This window comes from Coenobita brevimanus, chromosome 23 (assembly GCF_032717465.1).
Source record: "Coenobita brevimanus isolate Jiangsu-jjx chromosome 23, ASM3271746v2, whole genome shotgun sequence".
NCBI lineage: Eukaryota > Metazoa > Arthropoda > Malacostraca > Decapoda > Coenobitidae > Coenobita > Coenobita brevimanus.
Window position 1 is genome coordinate 1769866 of NC_136976.1, and position 20135 is coordinate 1790000.

Sequence of the window (20135 nt, forward strand, 5' to 3'; positions counted from 1 at the left end):
GCATGTATTCGTCTTAGGAGACATTTTTTTTTTTAGCTGGGGGAGTGTAGATATAGTTTGCATTAGCCTCTTCAGTATGAGGCTTTTCATAAGTTGAAAGTAGTCATCTGGTACCAGGTAGCAGCCAGATTCCATCCATCATCTTATCCTTTACTGGCTTTTGAGGAGTGGATATGCCTGGGGTATAGGCCACTCATTTAAGAATTTCAAGGGGAGTGATTATTTGCCACCCTCAGTAGCAGTACCTGAGCAACAAATCATTATCATCCATTGGCTGTAATCCTTTATGGGCTGCATCTAGTTGGTGTGCCTTAACCATTAGACCACCAGGCACTCAATTATTTATGGTATAAAGTTACTACCTAGTGTACTAAATAGTTTCCTCGACTGTAGGAAACTATTTGGCTTGTCACTGTATAGAGTAATCTGAAGGTAGCATTGAATTAGGTGAGTGGAGGGCGGTGCACCCACTTATCACAGCTTGCATAAATTTCATTGTATCTTGTCTTGGCCAGTTCATGCATTCCATAGATACATTCCTCAACAGTGTAGCAATGAAAATATGTAATCCATGTACTGTATAATTATTGCCTCCCTGGAAGCCACCATGTTTATCACTCATCATGCATTATGATGTATATTATACTTTCTATGGATTAGTATTCCATATACCTTTGCAAAAGTATTCAGCAGACTTATTCAGTGATAGTTTCTTCCCTTATTTCAGTCTTTCACTCGCATGCCATTGGTATAATGCTTTTTGCCTAGGCTTTAAGCCTAATTTCCATAAACAGTGTATTGCACACTCTCCAGTACATACTATAAATTCTATATATTCCCATCATTCGTCACTTGTGTTGACATTCCTTATCACCACATTCCTTCTTTTTGCATTATGAAAATATTTAGTATATTAACCATCACTTCTGTTGTTCATATTAAAATTTTCTTTAGTCTTTCCCTTTGCCCTTTTACTCTTGAATTTATTTATTTTTTTATTTATTTTTATTATTATTATTTTTTTTGAGCATAGGGTCTGGGATTAGGCTACTCAGTCCCAACATGTTAATAAGTTGTGACCAGCCTCAGTGCCTCCTGAATGGCATTGTCAGTGAGAAACCTCATCATCCCTCAAATGTATACCGTTACAGGCCCCATCCAGTTGGAGTGCCTTAACCCACTAGACCGCCAGGTGTCATTTGGTTATATAATTGCCACCTATCATAGTGAATGGTTTCCTGGGCCATGGGAAGGTATCTGGATCATCACTAAGTGTACAGTAGAGCCACCTGAAGACAGCACTACAGTGAATGAGTGAACTGTGAATTTTCCACCTACCACATAGAAGTATTGTACAGTACCCTCAGACAACATCGTCAGTCAGTTGTTTGATGGGGTTCTTGGGTTCGTGAGCTGAGCTACTCCCCTGGTCTTGGAATGGTTGGTACAGTGGGCATCAAAAGTCCTGTTGCCTCTTGTGCTTTTCTCTATATCCACTGAAAATCAGTGTGCTAAATCTGCAGCAGTCAGTGCTGATTACCATTTGGTCTCGGATCGTCGTTGTAAGCAATTTGGTGCAGGTCAGCCACACTTATAAGTCTGGAGAGAGAGGTAGGAGACGCAACAGGACTTTTTAATGCCGGCTGTACCTCTGCTTACTTGAACTTTGGCATGAATGTGTGGTCTGTGAAGGATATGAATTTACTATAGTTTTAGGCTGTGTATTTCAAGACTTGTCATGAACAGGTAATAACCGAAACAACATCACTACAGTAAAAAAAAGAAATTTTAAATACTGTAGATTAAACATTGGCATGCAGAATGAAGTAATTGCTCTGACTGTATTGTCATTTACTGTTTCCATCGTCACTTCATTAACTATAAATATTTTATGATGCTTGAGTACCCATATTGCAAATCTCAGTATGTATGAAACAGCATCAGCACAAGCATGAAGTGCTTGCTCATTGCTTTGTCAGTATTGTACACTGCAGCATGTCGTGCAACTTCCATGCACTGGAGTGTATAGGTATATTTAGAGTTGTAAGTCACCCTTTTTTACATATCCACAATATAGTGTAATCTTGCATGGGAATGTCCCCCCCCCCCCCTTTTTTTTTTTTTTTTTTTTTTTTTTTTTTTTTTTTTTTTGAAGATGAAAGTATTCTTGTACTCATACTGTACCCTACTTTTGTACTATTTTTTACAAATATGCTTTGTGCAGTTCTGACGTTTATCATTAACTTTTTATTGTCAGGATAATTTATTTTTATTTTTATGTCAAGTGGGGTTGGTGAAGGATTAGTGCCCCTCCCTGTAAAACAATTAACTCTAAGCCATTGGCCACCCCATCTGGGATACATGGCGTCTGGCAATGAATGAATGAATGAATTTTTTTTTTCTATACAATGGCACTGAGTGAGAAGACTAGGTGGGAAAAATTGTGCTCTATGCTTACAGATCTGCACATAACTGACCATTAGAAAGGCAGGCACATGGACCCTCTGTACACTAGATTTACTGGCAAGCCATTTGTAAAGAAGATGTTTGTCCAGAATATGAACTAATTAGAAAGACAGACAAATGAAAAGCCAAGCAATGTTGTGGTACCGATGTGGATGTGATTAAAAGAGAAATACAGTAATTGTAGATGATTTGGCCATGTGGAGAGGATGGAGAATGAGTTACTAGAAGAGTGTATGTGAATGAGGAGGAGGGAGAGACCAAGGATGAGATGGAGCAATGAAACGGAGAGACATATGAGGGAGGCGTGTGTGAGTTGAAGGGTGGGCAGCCAAAAGACAAAGTACAGCAGCATGGAAGTTGTTGGTTTGTGGCCACCCCTTACAGGATTGAGGCATCTAGCAATAGACAGAACTGCACCCAAAATGTCTGTTATGCATCAGCAATAGTTTACTAAATTTACAGCAGTACCAGCAACATTACAATAGCATCTAGCCCATGCCTCCTAACTAACACAATGGATTGGGAAGAAAATCAGCATATCTTATGTCTGAAGCATCTTGGTCTCCACTAGTTACAACAGACACGTTGCTGCTTTCCCACCTGCCCTGTATTTTAGAGACAGGGCCATATCCAACTTTTAGTCACAGTCGGATGTACAGCAAATACAGCGTATGAGCATTTTATTCTGGGTATCATCATCCCAACTCTTTTCCACCTGTGGTTGTAGAGAGCAAGAAAAAATGTGCTAGAGGGCGAAATCTCAACAATCTGATCAAGCAGCAGCAGTAGTAATAGTAGTATTAGCTGCAGTCTCAGCTTCATTTGAACATGAATGTAATCTGCCCTTCTGGAATCCACCATCGTCCTTGGTGATAGGGAGGGGATTGAGGGATGTATGTATAATCTGGAAGCTCAACTGCCTAGTCATGTTGGTGCCAATTTGTGAAAGCATTCCTCTCCCGCACTTCTACTCAAATACAGTAAATTCATCCACTCACCCACCAGTCTGAATGAATAACGTAGCACACTTCCTCCATCACATTATCTGCAATAAGCTCTACATCATTAACTTTGTGGAGTCTATCTGTCAATATCTGTCTATCTATCTATAGTTGGACTTCTTCATCCAGGAAGGGGTGGCCACATATGAAATGCTTTCATGTCACCCTAGCCATGGACATCAGGTTGCCTTTTCTCCAACTCTCCTCCACCTCACTCATACGTCTCCACTCCATCCCTCCTCATTCTGTCTCCTCCTTCCCTTCTCCCCTCCACCTCACTAACATACCCTCTTCTAGCCAGTCTCTTATTTTCCATTGTCTACCTACCATCTCAAGGTACCACTCATGCTGGAGTACATACAATCTAAATTCCCATGTTAAGAACTCGAGGACCATGTTCAAAAGTAGTTAACTTAAAATTGCTCGATGTACACTTAGTTTTACCTTAAAATCTTCTCTGTGTAAACTCACTATTACTGCAGCTCAGGTCTGTGCACACTTAATATGAGGAACCCTGACCAACTAATAGTCATTATATGCAATAAAATCAGACTTGTATAAAAGAATATCAACAGCAGTATTGCACAATTGCCTTCCTACACCAGATACTGCTACACCACAATACTTGACTCGAAGCACACAATATGAGTCCATCAGTTTGACCCGGGCAAGAATTGAACTCAGGCTTTTCCAGCTGCAAATTGGATGTGATAACGAATACACCACTGGCTCCACGTGACCCACACATCCATACAACTTTAACTGCAGCCTCCTGACATGACACTGCATGTGTGATTACCTGGTTTCGCCAGACCCCCGAAATGTTCATAATTCACCTCACACCATACGTTCGACTCTGGCCTGGCTGGGAACAGCTTTGAGAACCTTAATGTCTGTTCCATTTTATTCTCATTTTTGCCTGACGATTTTATTCTGCTAGGGACAGATTTTCTAAATGGGAGGGGTTTGGATATGGCATTAACACCTGAATTCACCTCCTATCTATCTATCTACCGCCAGACGCAGATTTCAGGTCTTCCACTTCTTTTCTTCACTTCTGATTTTTCTCTGGATTTGCCCTCATCTGATTCCCTGATTAGTGCATCATATTTCAAATTATACACTTCTTCAAAGCACTCCATCCTCTCTTCACATTTGATGTTTATGTTCCATCTCTCTCTCTCTCTCTCTCTCTCTCCAGTGCTTTCCTAAACTTGATGGGTAGATTTATTTGAGGACAGAGGTTACGACTGATTAGTGTTACAGCGTGGGGAAGGGGATTTAGTGGCTGCTGTGATTATTCTACTGAATGCAATAATTGCCCGGCTGTTAATATCCGAGCTAGACCTTACTAAATCATAATTATAGCCCTGCTAGGTGACAGGAAGGCACTACCCCTCCCGGCATGGCAGCTACCGGGCGTGGCTCGAGCTCACGATCCCCCGGTACCAAGCGCGACGCCCTACCACTGAGCCACCCTGCCCCCATATCCGAGAAAGAGTTTAGGCTGAAATAAGTTTGTAGTTCTTGTTCGATGTCTCATGTGTGCAGTACGTATCCAGACAACCTCCTTGTACATTGTGAAGGTTTTGCTGCTTCAGACGCAGGTTCATTTGAAACATGAACCCGATGGACTGCTAGTGTAATTTGCCAATGTTCAGTCCACCACCCTCCTACTGGGGGATAGGGAAGTAGTTACGGAACAGGCGGCTGAGCAGCCAATATTGACCTACATGGACCTTTATACCATTCTAGTCGCATCCATACACCACTGTGCCCGGTTCAGAGTTAAGGCCGCATATCACTATTTTGACCCTTCCTCTACAATCCGAGCACTTTGTTTAACCCAAAACTGCACTGGCAATAAGGTTGAAAGTCGCACAGAAAAGACATGTCGATGCGCCTCACGCTCGGTGCAAGTCAGGCATGGTTACGAGAGTTGATGGATTGATGTAAGCGCCAAAGCACTCGGTAGCACACAGCCAGCAGAATAGCCGAGCACAGGTGCTATTAGTAGCCATTGTTGTGTTAGATTCTAGCAAAGGTTATCGAATTATTTTTACTAAACCAACTTAGTTTTTATTAGTAATAAACGGTTAGTGTTTTTTCTTTTATATTGTATGTTTTACTTAGTGTTTATTAATGTTGTTTCCCTAGAGTTTTCATTGTTTCGTTGCATTTTAGCAAGTTTACAATAGCGGCAAGGTTTGGGCTCGACTGCATCGCTAGAAACAAACAGTCCTCTGTGAAGCCGCGCGTACAAGCTTGAAATACCATAGATTATTGTGCGTAATTGCGTTTCTGTGCCCGGATAACAGTGAAATACCATGCCCTCCAACAGTGAAATCGAAGAAGAACCTATGCCTGGCCTTTCTGGAGTACAGGTTAGTGCTGAAGCGAGTGGTAAGAAAGATGAGATGCATTTTAAAGTATGTAGTTTTACCCTCCAAAGAAAATTTTAAACATGGTTACGCAGAGCAGCAGCAGTGATAGTGATTATACTCAGTCTGGTGATGATGAGCCCAGCAGTGACAGTGATTTTATTCAATCAGGAGATGATGAGCCCAAAATTGTCAGTGATTATACTCAGTATGGTGATGAGCCCAGCAGTGATCGTGATGCAGCAGGGCATGGTTATTAATAATGAACGTCGCAAATGGAGGCATGGTAGCGGTCATGGTGGTGATAGTGAGCGTCGTGAACGTAGCCATGGTAGCAATGGGGGTGGTGATAGTGACCATCTTTCACCACCTTCCTTGCCACCACGTGGTGCTGGAGGTGGTGATGGTAATGTTAATGGTGATGAAAGTGCTGGGGCTGATGATGCTGATAGGGGACGCGAACGTAAGCGTGTTCGTCGTCCTGAAAATCGGGTTGGGAACATCGCCAAGAACAAACGAAACCTCGGCCAAGCATACCACAGCCCTATACATGCAAGGATGTGGCGGCACGTGTGCTTGGCAACCTATGCCGTGACGGCTGTTTTGCCAAGGTCGGGCAGGAGGCTGTGGACACTATTTTCAAAGAATATTGGAGGATGGGCACTTTTGAGGCACAGACAAGTTACCTCATTGGCCGTGTGCAAGCCATGCCTATTAAAAGGAAGAGGACTGCGAGGGAAGTGAGCCGGCGTAAAACCACCTACCGGTACAGAGTCCACTACAAAGACTCCAGCTTTCCTGTGTGCAAGGAGGGTTTCGTGGCCATGCATGGCATTAGCAAACGGAAGCTGGACTACGCCATTAAAAGGAAGTCCGACTCTGGAACTGCGTTGCCAGACCAACGAGGCCGCCAAACACCTGCGACAAAAATCACAGGGACACAACTGGCTCGTGTTCGTGAACACATCTGGATGTTGCCTGTGACTTCGAGCCATTACACCAGGTCAAAGAGTCCCAGCAGGAAGTACATTGGGTCAGAGGGCAGTATTCCTCAGTTGTACAGCAAGTACAAGACGTGGCTGACTGCAACATACCCTGGGGAAGATGTGAAAGAGAGGTTCTACAGAACCATCTTTTCCCGGGACGACAACATCGGGTTTGAACCTCCCAACAAGGACATCTGTTCAACCTGTACCAAACTGGAGGCCCAAATCAACCGAAAGAACGAAGAATGGTTGGACCCCAGCGCTTTGGAAGAGGAGCTGAACGTCCACAAAACAGAGTATAGGAGGGCTTATGAAGAACTCAACAAGATGAAGCCTGATCAAGACCCCTACCGGTTATGTACAGCTATAGGCCTGCAGCAAACCCTGCCGTGCCCCCGTCTTCAAGTAGGCCAGGCCTACTACAAACGTAAGCTGTGGGTGTATAACTTTGTCATTGTCAACCTGAAGACCAACCAAACCACGATGTTTGTCTGGGATGAGTCCACAGCAGAGAGAGGTTCTTCTGACGTAGCAGGCTGTGTGCTTAGATGGCTGGATAGGCTATGCAGTTGGGTCGTCAATGCGTCGCAGCAAATAACACGTTAACCATCTTTGCTGATAATTGTGCTAGCCAGAACAAGAACACCCAGATGGTTTTAATGGGTTTGAGAGAGCTGCACACTCTTCGTCTGGCACGGGTGGAGTTTCGTTTTTTAGTCTCTTGTCACTCTTACCTCCCCTGTGATGCTGCTTTTGGCCACGTAGAGTCGGAGGTCAGGCGCCGCTCCATCATCAGCACACCTGCAGAGTATCGGGATGCCATTGCAAACTGTGTTACTCCTGTTTACACTCATCCACATGGTTCGGGAGGATTTTAAGTACATGAACTTCCTCTTTGCCCATGTGATAAAGAGGAAGGTAGCAGCAGGCAGGTTCTCCTCGGCAGCACAGATTATTGTTGCCTCCCACTACAAGGAGGGATACATGCTGAAGGCTGAGTATGACATATCCGATGCTGCTGCTTTTAAAGTCCGCATCATGCCTGGGAGAAGAAAGTATACGCCAGCTGATTTCAACCTCGCCAGGTATGACCTCCCACTAAAATATTCCACTGAACGACTGCTGCAGGAAGAGAAGGTGGTGGATTTAGAGTACCTCACAGAGTTCATCACCCCTGCTCACAATCGTTTATGGTGGGAGGAGTTGGTACGTCGGCAGCGGGATCCACAAAGAGACGGGATCACTGTGTCTGTGGAAGAGGACTTCTCAGATGACCCTGACAATATAAACCTGTATCATATTGACATCAGGGCTCCTTACCCGGTGCTGTAGTATAGCTACGAACCCTTCCTGTACCTCCGGATGACGACCCTGGCATGCAATAAGGACTACGGCAATGGAACAACGGATGAATATTATTCAGTGCACTGGTCCCTGCAGTTACACGTGAGTGTGAAATTCCTTTTTCCTGCTTGCTTTTTTGCTTACGTTGGTTTCATTATTGTCTTACTGGTGTGTTGTTTAATAATTATGAGGTGTTGTATACTTTGACAGCGATTCCTGAAATCGCCTACATCACTTATCCACTATTACATTGTGACTGCCATAACTTACCCTTCTGTGAACACACTCCATCAGTTTTGGATTGTTTACATCACTCCGATAATTTAAACTCTTGGTGTACATGTAAGCCACCCAGGGAAAAGTGTAATTATCGCATCCTAAAGTATAATTAAAAATATACTATCTTTTAACCGTATGATCGTCATTGCCTTGAATCAAGCTTTTAAAAAGATTATTCTTCTAGCTATAACGGTTAGCTACGAAACTATCAGTATGAAGCTGCTGGAACTTTGATCGCGATTTCTGACGTTAAAATACTGCTTACCCATTCCTCCACGTGCAGTACGTACAAACTTTAGAATTTAAAAATCTATTACTTTGCGATTTATTTTTTACATGGGTGGTTCATATCCTTTTGTACGTGTTATAAGCAGGGTATGGCGATATTGGAAGGATTTATGTAATACAAAAGAGGACTGTAAGGTGTAATAAGCCAAATAAATCACTTAGGAAAAGGTGCTAGGGAGATACTCAACCGACGAGAATAAGGGCCGCTGACATCCAGTCGTCTCCAGTACATGACAGACGTGGATTCAGCCGTTTGTGGTAATTCATTTTTCGTTAGATGAGAAAAAATGTTTTGGGGACAAATTTACGATTATATATCAGAAAGACAGGCCATACCAAGATACTGCTGTTTGCTTATTCATATTAAAAAGCTAATGTGGAGAGTGGACGACAGTATAGTCTCCCCTTTAAAACGGACACCTTGAATGCTGAGCAGTAGCACAAAAACAGCGCTAGTCACGAAGAGGCACCGTGGAGAGGATGCAGAGCCGTAGTAGTGCTTTATTCTACCACCAGACAACGTGAAATAAGCCGCAAATGGACGAAAATCTGGATCAAGTTGAGGTGAAACGAAAAGACTCAGACCTACATTGATTTGAGAATTGAAGGTACCGTTTTCTTTTACTCGGAGATGGTAGACTCGTGGAAACTCACTGAAGCGTTATTTTATTTTGTTTTATTTTTCACAGATGACCAGAGGAAGGAAAAACAAATTATATACAAAAATAGTCCATACACGATGTTAAGCGGTGGGCTACCTGTCACTTAAGCTGGAGTTATCGCTTCTGTTAAGTCTTTGTTATATATAGTTCATGTTTAATTTTATAGTGCTACGAAATTTAAGGAAGAATTGTTCCGTTGCGGTTTAATTCTGTCTAATGCTGATATATTTTTACGCAGAGAGAAAGAACCTAAGGCAGATAGCTTGCAAAACTTGTCCCCTCTGAATAAATCTGAACAGAAGGGAAGCCAGAAATTAAGATCTATTTTCGAGATGCCTGGACACTTTGTATTTAAAAGACTGGAGGTCGTAGAATGGGTTGGACAGAAAAATTGTGGTGGTGGTGGTGGTGGTGGTAGTAGTAGTAGTAGTAGTAGTTGTAGTAGTGGTAGTAGTAGCAGAAGTAAGCTAGTAGTAGAAGTAGGAGAGAGAGAGACTACTGACAGTAAGAAAACGCTGTAATTGTTACGAAACACGTTATTTCACCCGAAGCTGTAGTTTGTGGATGGGTTTCGTGAGAGAGAGAGAGAGACCCCGAACCTCACTACCACTATACTTAACGCCACATGGGCCGCGCACCTTTCACAGCGGCGGATCTCGGTACATTTACGGTGAACGTATAATTTACTACAAACCCCGAACGGTCGCTTCTCCAGACCGGTTTCACGAGGAGGGATGTGGTGTAAAAAGAAGCAGGGAGACGGCCGAACCAACTGGGCTGGGAAAATACGGTGCTGGGCTAGGAGATTATGGTACTGGGCTAGGAAAAACTGATGCTGGGCTATTAAAATCTGGTGGTGGACTAGGAAATTCTGGTACTGGACTAGGAAATTATGGTGCTGGGATAGGGGAAAAAAAAAACTGCTGGGCTATAAAATCTGGTGGTGGGCTGGGAAATCCTGGTACTGGGCTAGGAAAATACGGTGCTGGGCTAGGAAATTCATACTTTGGGCTAGGAAATTATTGTACTGGGCTAGGAAATATTGGTGCTGGGCTAGGAAATTCTGGATAGACTTGTATCTGTTAGTATAGGAGCTTGGTAGACGGGAGTGAGTTTTTTTTTTTTTTTTTAGGGGCTTCAAGTTCATTTCATTGGTTGAAAATGAAATTATGCATCAATTTACATGAAATTTTACCGGATAATAACTCTATTTGGCAAAACTAATCCCTGAGCTATTTTTGTAAATGATTAATTTAATCACTGATATTTTTTAAAATGATTATATGTTTACTCAGGAGCAGTAGTCAGTGGAAATTAGGTTAAATATATTAAGATTTTACTGAATATTATTTTCTTTTTTTTCATGTATCGTCCTGAAGCTTCCTATACGCATAAGTATCATAGCTATTATCTAGCAAAGTTTCACGTAGATTGATGCGTAATTTAATTTTCAACCAAAAATCTGAATTGACGGCTTAACTAGCGATAAGGGAGTATTATTAGAAACGAAAAAAATGGTAACTAAAATAACGTGAGAGGGTAATTGCTAAGGACTCGTGAATATAACTGCAAAGAACACGAGAGAATAACTGCAAAGAACACGAGAGAATAACTGCAAAGAACACGAAGAAATAACTATATACAGGGAACACGTGAAAATAACTGCATAACATAAAAGAAGGATTGCACTCACACGACGGGCATAGAAAGTGGTGGGGAGGGGGGGGGCAAGGGGAACAGTCACACCCCCGTTCGAATTTTGAACTGGGGGGGCAAATAGGGGTTTTTGTCCCCCCCCTTCCCCGCGTGAACTCATTACAGGTACACCATTCAGTAGTAAGAAATACATAAATAAATAAATCTGAACACACATGGTACAGTATTTTAATTCTGTACAAAAGTAATGTTCTTGTACTAAAATATCTGCTTCTATGTAACACGGAAATAAGTCGTGGCCAAGAAGATCGAGGTAAAGACGAGGGTGATATAGATTTAGTTTGATATAGTTGATTAGGTTCTTATTTTAGGTTCAGAAATATTTAAGGCATTGGATTTAAGGGATTAGGTTCTTATTTTAGGTTCAGGCATTGGATTTAAGGGATTAGGTTCTTATTTTAGGTTCAGGCATTGGATTTAAGGGATTAGGTTCTTATTTTAGGTTCAGAAATATTTAAGGCATTGGATTTAAGGGATTAGGTTCTTATATTAGGTTCAGAAATATTTAAGGCATTGGATTTAAGGGATTAGGTTTTTATTTTAGGTTCAGAAATATTTCAGGCATTGGATTTAAGGGATTAGGTTCTTATTTTAGGTTCAGAAATATTTAAGGCATTGGATTTAAGGGATTAGGTTCTTATTTTAGGTTCAGAAATATTTAAGGCATTGGATTTAAGGGATTAGGTTCTTATTTTAGGTTCAGAAATATTTAAGGCATTGGATTTAAGGGATTAGGTTCTTATTTTAGGTTCAGAAATATTTAAGGCATTGGATTTAAGGGATTAGGTTCTTATTTTAGGTTCAGAAATATTTAAGGCATTGGATTTAAGGGATTAGGTTCTTAAATTTAGGTTCAGAAATAAATCGCTTGAAAATACAAAGTGGACTTGAAGAGGGACCGGGAAGTCTGTTTTCCTTCATTCCTCCTCCTCCTCCTCTTCTTCCTCTTCCTCTTCTTTTACCTGTTTATCTGTACACGGTCATGGCGCATCACATTTAATCTCTCTCTCTCTCTCTCTCTCTCTCTCTCTCTCTCTCTCTTCAAGAAATAAGAATAATAAAAAAATAAATGCACTTTTGGACCATATAACGCAGTCCAGTTCACCCAGATTTCACTGTTGACTTTCACGGTAAGATATAAGGCGCGTGAAAGACCGTGAATGTCGTGGATATTTTCAGGTTATATATTTGAAGGGTTGAGAGAGAGCTGTATTTATCGCCCATGTGCACGATAGGTTGTAATTTCTGGAGGTGAGAGTATGAGACAGGTGCTAAGGGGTAATGAGCAGGTGAGGAGGACAGGGAGGTGGAAGTATGAGGAAGGATGAGGCTAGTATGAGACAGGTGCTAGGAGTTAATGAGCAGGTGAGGAGGACAGGGAGGTGGAAGTATGAGGCAGGATGAGGCAGGTGTTAGGGGTAATGAACAGGTGAAGGGGACAGGGAGGTGGAAGTATGAGGAAGGATGAGGCTAGTATGAGACAGGTGCTAGGGGTAATGAGCAGGTGAGGAGGACAGGGAGGTGGAAGTATGAGGAAGGATGAGGCCAGTGTGAGGCAGGTGCTAGGGGTTAATGAGCAAGTGAGGAGGACAGGGAGGTGGAAGGATGAGGCCAGTGTGAGGCAGGTGCTAGGGGTAATGAGCAGGTGAAGGGAATAGGCAGGTGAAAGTATGAGGAAGGATCAGGCCAATATGAGGGCAGGATGAGGCTAGTATGAGACAGTTGTTAGGGGTAATGAGCAGGTAAGTGGAATAGGGGAAGTATGAGGCAGTATAAGGAAGGATGAGGGCAGTATAATGCAGGATGAGGGTAGTATGGGGCAGTATAAGGCAGGATGAGGGTAGTATGAGGCAGTATAAGGCAGGATGAGGCCAGTATGAGGTAGTATGAGGCGGTGAGGTTGTTAGCGGCGGACGCAGGACGGGATAAAAACTAGTCGGGGTCTCCTGTCTGACCTTTACGTAGGGGCGGGGCTTGATGGGCTCTGCCTCCCTAGGTCACTCAACCCCTCTCCTCCCCTCTCATCTCCTCTCCTCTCCTCTCCTCTTCTCTCATCTCCTTTCCTCTCATCTCCTTTCCTCTCGTTTCACCTCTTCTCCTCTGTACTGATTTCCTTTCCTTGAGCATTGTCTCTCTTGTTCCCTTTCCTCTCCTCTCCTCCTATCATCTCATCTCCTCTCTTTTCCTCTCCTCTCACCTCTTCTTCTCTGCTCTCCACTACTCTTCATGACCAATCTCTTTCTTGTCTCCTCTCCTCTCCTTTCCTCTCCTCTCCTCTCTTTTCCTCTTCTCTCCACAACCCATCTCTCCTCATCTTTCAACCTCTCTCCCGTCAACTCCTCCTCTCTCCTTTCTTTCACTTTTTTTCTGTTTACAAATATAGTCTTGTAAGAACCCAATTTAGATTATTAATACTCCTCTCTCTCTCTCTCTCTCTCTCTCTCTCTCTCTCATTGATACTGCTATAGGTCACTTACTTTCACTTAGCGGAGAATGTCGCCCTTTTTGCAGCACTTCTTCCTGACTAGCACCATATTTTACTACAGCTCTACATCTTTTCCACAGCACTTCTTCGTGACTAGCACCGTATTCTAGTGTTAATTTCTTGCCATGATTCAGCATTCAAGATGGAGAGACGGCAATTTTAGGCCAGGTTAGAGTGAACGGAGTCTAGGAGGAAAATTGCCATCTCTATCCTGAACGCTGAGCTGTAGGAAGAGTTCAACGCTAGAATATGGCGCTAGTCACGAAGAAGTGCCATGGAAGGGACGTTGAGCCGTAGTATTGTGTTATTCTGTCAATGAACTACAAGAAATGAATAGCAAAAGGACGAAAAACTCAGTCCATACTCCTTTTAGCTTAACTTGGCCGAAAATTACCATCTCTCCATCTTCACTGCTCACTTGTAGCAATATATTAGCACTAGAATATGGCGCTAGTCACGAAGAAGTGCCATGGAAAGGTGTAGAGCCGTTGTATTGTTCTGTTCTGCAATGGAAAGGATGTAGAGTGTTGTCTTATGAAGAGAGAGAGAGAGAGAGAGAGAGAGAGAGAGAGAGAGAGAGAGAGAGAGAGAATGTCCATATCCAACACAGATGCTTACCAATGTGATGGAGGTGTGTAGAGAGAGAGAGAGAGAGAGAGAGCAGCGGCACACATACAGTATCCCAGTAATACGCATGTTGTATTGTCCGTCACACACACACACACACACACACACACGGGCTGCCAGGAGAGTAAATGTGAGGTGAACGGCCCTTCTAAAAATAACAAACCTTCTTCCCCCATTTACAGACACACGTGCACGGACGCCCACTCGCTGACGAACTCATAGTCGTTTTGTTTTCATGTGGCGGAACTGGGTCACCCGCCTTTATTATGAGTTAGGAACGAATCTCCTTGGTTACTAGTCAAATTCATCCTCCAAATAAAGTCAAGGTTGAGTGAAATTCAATCCTAGTTATGAACTAGGAACGAGTCTCCTTGGTTACTAGTCAAATTCATCCTCCAAATAGTCAGGGTTGCGCGAAATCAGCCCTGCCTTAGTTATGAGGTAGGAATCTCCGTGGTTACTAGTCAAATTTATTATCTAATTCATCTACACTTTGGCCCATTAAACGGAAAGGAATTGTGGATCTTTGTCAGGTAAAAAAAAAATAAATAAATAAAGGAGTATAGTATCATTTGGCTCAGTACATCATGGGTTTAAATTCCTCTATAGTCCTTTCACTTAACTTGGCCCAGATTTTCGTCTCTTTTCAAACTGATTTCACGCAGTTCGGTGCCTGAAAAAGACGATGCTATACTCTACGTCTCTGCAGCCTTTCCGTAGCACTTCTTCGTGATTAGTGCCATATTCTGGTGTTAATTGTTACGGCTCGGCAGTGATGGAGAGATGGCAGTTTTAGGCCAAGTTAAAGTGAAAGGAGCATAGCAAATTTACTGTGAATGCTGCATCGTAACTTTATATTATTATTATTATTATTATTATTATTACTACTACTACTACATGAGGTAGAACACAGGCTATTTCCCATCTCTCGTTGTTCCTGCATTAAAAAGAAAATCATAGAGAATATGAATGAAAACGAAAGTATAAGTAGGCAATAATAAATCGCTTAGGAAGAGGTGTTAGGGAATCAGAGAATATGAGTGAAAACGAAAGTATAAGTAGGCAATAATAAATCGCTTAGGAAGAGGTGTTAGGGAATCAGAGAATATGAGTGAAAACGAAAGTATAAGTGAGCAATAATAAATCGCTTAGGAAGAGGTGTTAGGGAATCAAGAGGTGTTAGGGAATCAGAGAATATGAGCGAAAACGAAAGTATAAGTGAGCAATAATAAATCACTTAGGAAAAGGTGTTAGGGAGCTTCCTTAACAGACGAGAATACGGAGCTTAAAGGTTTTGTCTTTAGTAATGTTCACTTTAACTAGGGATAAAAATTGCCCTCTCACCATCTTCACTCCTGAGCTGTAACAAGAGATTAACACGATTATGATGCTAGTCACGAAGATGTGCCATGAGAAGTATGTTATAGCTGAAGCATTTTTTTTCCCCCTCCGTTTTCTGCGTCTGAGCTACGAAAAATAAGCTACACGAGGACAAAAATCTCTTCTTAGTTAAAATTAATGGTTAAAGCAGTTGTAAGAGTGAAAATGAATATGTACAATAGTCATATATACAAATTACGTTCAAGGAAATTTGTAAAATAATATAAAAGGAAAGGTTTAATTCTTGTGATAGGAAGTTTAGAGAGGTCGCTTGGGCTCCGGAATGGCGGGTCCTATGAGAAAACGTAATTTTATATAGGGGAAACTTCGTTATTGTGCTGTGGTGTAAAGAATTCATTTGAAGTGTGTGTTTTCGTGCAGTACTTCTTGTGTGTGTGTGTGTGTGTGTGTGTGTGTGAGAGAGAGAGAGAGAATCCACCCCAGCTTATAGTACAAATAAACAGCTTGTGAGTGTATTAACTTAAACTGACTCGGTTTTATGTATGTGTTAAATTAGCGTTAATGTGTGGTTTGCTACACACACACACACACACACACACACACACACACACACACGCCATGCCACGTAAACTGATCGATTTTCATATTTCACATAAATTCCTCGTTTCAGGTGATGATAATGATGACAGCGATCAAAGGAAGACAAATCACAGCCACTTCATTTAAGAGCGAGTAGTAAATCTGATTTTTATTATTATTATTATTATTGTTATTATTATTATTATTATTATTATTTGAGTTTGGAAATTTCTTATATAGCTTCCTTGCGCCACGACATTCAAAACAGCAGTATTTAACCGTTTTACTGGAAATCAGGAGAGGGTGGACGTAGAGGTTAGGACAGTGTTGATGGGAAGGTTATAAGCGATTGAACCGGAAGATAGTGAGATTAAATCCTAAGAATGAACCTTTTCGGGGAATTAGAATCCATGGTTTAATTTTTCCACATATAAAACAGGCTCACTTTTTTTTTTTAATTACGGTTTTCAAAAATGGGCTCCTTATATCATTTTTTTTCTTACATTTCTGGCTTTCAAATTTCGTTCCGACTTTCTGTTATTATTATTATTATTATTATTTTTATTATTATTATTATTTTCTGTATGGCACTGATTCGTGGCACTGTTTTAATTCCATGTGTTTGCTGACATTATTATTATTATTATTATTATTATTATTATTGGTGGGGTTAAAATTGTAAACTATTTGGATATGTAATGTCTCTCTTATATCTTTGTGAGCAACGATGTCTGTCTATCTGTCCGTCTGTCTGTCTATCTATCTATATCCGTCTGTCTGTCTGTCTGTCTCAATCTATATGTTTTTTTATGTCTGTCTATCTGTCAGTCTGTCTCTCTGCCTTTCTATCGGTTAAAAAATAAAACACACTTATATACTTCAAAATTAGGTGCCCTTGTGTGTGTGTGTGTGTGTGTGTGTGTGTGGTTTTATTCACATGAGGGCAGAGTAAAACAATAACAAACATATTCACACAAAAAAACTTAACCAGCAAATCGAGAGAGAGAGAGAGAGAGAGAGAGAGAGAGAGAGAGAGAGAGAGAGAGAGAGAGAGAGAGAGAGAGAGAATTTTATCCCAGTACAACACGTAAACAAACTCGACAGATGAATTTAAGTGTACCCGCCAGAGGAGACAAAAAGACAGTCATCGAAGGACGGTACGCAAGTGAATGTGACGGGGGGAATGCAATAGCTGTCTTGAAGTGTGTGTGTGTGTGTGTGTGTGTGTGTGTGTGTGTGTGTGTGTGTGTGTGTGTGTGTGTGTGTTTCGTTTGTTTGTGTGTTTGTTTGTGTGTGTGTGTGTGTGTGTGTGTGTGTGAAGGTAAGGTGTATGGAGGAAGTCATTAAGGTGTGCAGGTGTGATCAAGAGGCAGGTAGGTGATCGGTGTGATAGACTGTAGAACAAGTAGTACCTCGAAATGCCTTACGACCCAGACCGAGAAGGTACTGTGCCGTGAATAAAGCTGAGAGAGAGAGAGAGAGAGAGAGAGAGAGAGTTACAAAGGACAAGTAATACCTCAAAAGACCTTACGACCCAGACCGAGAAGGTAGGCTACTGTACTATGAATGAATTAACAGTGATACTTAGATAGATAGATAGATAGATAGATAGCGTAGATAGATAAATAGGGAGAGAGAGGGAGAGAGAGAGAGAGAATATAGGGTGTTGAGTGGACAGGACTAAACCAGTCTTTAGAATACGTTACACACGGGTCTAGAGTTACTTCTTAAACCACACTTCGGACACCAACCCCTATTCCCTGTGTTCCTAGCACCTCTTCCTTAACGATTTACTTTGCTTATCACTACTTAACCTTTCCCTTGTGAGTTACATATATCGTTTTAATATCAAAAAGAAATTCGAATCACTATAACAGCAAAAATAAATCGCTAAGGAAGAGGCGTTGCGGAACTCTGTCACCTAGAATAATAGCACATTTTTTCTGACCTAGAGAAAATCCTTAACCTCTTTCATCCCAGCGGAGGGTTGATTTTGACTAGTAACCAAGGAGACTCGATTCTGCCCCATGACAAAGGCTTCTCCATTTCCATGCGCCTTTGTTTGGCATATAATTTCTTTTTCTTCTGGAGAGAGAGAGAGAAAGAGAGAGAGAGAGAGATTCAGTTCCACATCATTTACGCACCACTTCCTCGTGACTAGCATTAATTCTGTTGTTAAATTCCCACGACACAACATTCAAAGCGGAGAGATGGCAATTCTAGGCCAGCTTAAAGTGAAGAGAGTATAGAAGCTGAGAGAGTGGGCCGGTTTTGAGAATGAGAGACTGGCTAGAAGAGTGTATGTCGCGTGAGGTGGAGGGAAGGAGGAAGGGGAGGCAGAGGATGATGTTGGAGGGATGGAGTGGAGAGATAGTTGATAGAAGGTGTGTGTGGGTTGGAGGAATGGCAGCCACATGGTAGAGGACAGGTTGACATGGAGGCGATTTGTTTGTGGTCACTGTGTACGGGATTAAGGTGTCTGGGTATAAACAAATAGTCAAGGAGAACAATGGAAATGTTATGTAGGAGGGGACGAAGGGGGGGAAGAGAGGGAGGGGGAAGGGAAGAGGGGGGAGGGAAGGGAAGGGAAGAGGGGGGAGGGAAGGGAAGGGAAGAGGGGAGAGGGAAGGGAAGAGGGGGGAGGGAAGGGAAGGGAAGAGGGGGGAGAGGGAAGGGAAGAGGGGGGAGAGGGAAGGGAAGAGGGGGGAGAGGGAAGGGAAGAGGGGGGAGGGAAGGGAAGGGAAGAGGGGGGAGGGAAGGGAAGGGAAGAGGGGGAAGGGAGAGGGAGAGGGGGAAGGGGAGAAGTGTGGGAAGAGGGGAGAAAGGGACTGACTGGCGGGAGAATGGAACCTGGGAGAAATTTTGATCTGGGTGTCTGTGAAGGGCGAGGGGAAACTCCAGAAGCGAAAATGAGGCATCCACCCCTTCACACCATGGCATTTATTTACTAAGCCCTGAAGCGCCAGTGTCAATGAGTTCCTGACGTACTGAGTTAGGGAGGAGGTGATCTGTAGTTAAACCCTTTCCAACCCCCCTTAAGCCTTCTGGACAGTTACAGGGGCCTTCCTTGAACCCCCACCCCCCGTTGATTTCCTGAGAGTACCGTATTTAGGGTCGTTTTGGTGACCTTTTTATGACCTCTTTCGGGACAAGACCCCTGTGAAACGCGGGTAGACTTTCCCGTAGAGTTATCCAAATTTCTCTTACTCGTATGTTATTATTATTATTATTATTATTATTATTATTATTACTGGTGGAAGTCAGTCCGTTCCTGAAGGTTCGATAGCCAAAAGAAAGGACCTTTCCATCTTAATCCTGTCAGTATTTTTTTTTTTATTCAATACTAGAGGGTTTGCAATGCCTTTGAGATTAATTCATAATTCGAAGTATAGTAATTGATAGTTCTCTACACCTTTCTTTCCTTACTGAGGGTTATCAGTCTGCTTATTACCCCAGTGCAGGTCATCGTCCGAAGCGTGGCGTGTTTGTGTGTGTGTGTGTGTGTGTGTGTGTGTGTGTGTGTGTTAGCATTTTCGGCCAGGTTATATGATGATGATGATGATGATGATGATGATGATGATGATGACGATGATGTTGATGGTGATGATAACTCTGATGTTGATGGTGATGATGATGATGACGATGATGATGATATTGATGATGATGATGATAGTTTGCTGCGCTTGTTGCGGGTGAGGGGCATAACAGACCGTGAGCACCTGCATACGAAATCTGTGGCTCCAATTCTGTGCCATCCTGGTGCACGTTAACTACCCTCCTTTCACCTTAACTTGGCCCAGATTTTCGTCCACTTGCAGCTCGAGGCGGAATGAGAGAGTGCCACGACTCCATTTCGTGGCACTTCTTCGTGACTAGCACCAGTTTCCTGTGTTAAATCTATTGCCCAAACTCTGCGTTCAAGATGGAGAGATGGCAATTTTAGGCCAGGTTAGCGCAAAAGGAGTACATCTAACTGACTA

At 42.4% G+C, this 20135-nt stretch overlaps 1 protein-coding gene across 1 annotated transcript in view; it reads right to left on the reverse strand.

Annotated features, from left to right (window-relative positions):
- RpS16 (ribosomal protein S16) overlaps positions 1 to 20135 on the reverse strand; it is a 166125-nt gene that overhangs the window by 16075 nt on the left and 129915 nt on the right. The window lies entirely within an intron of this gene.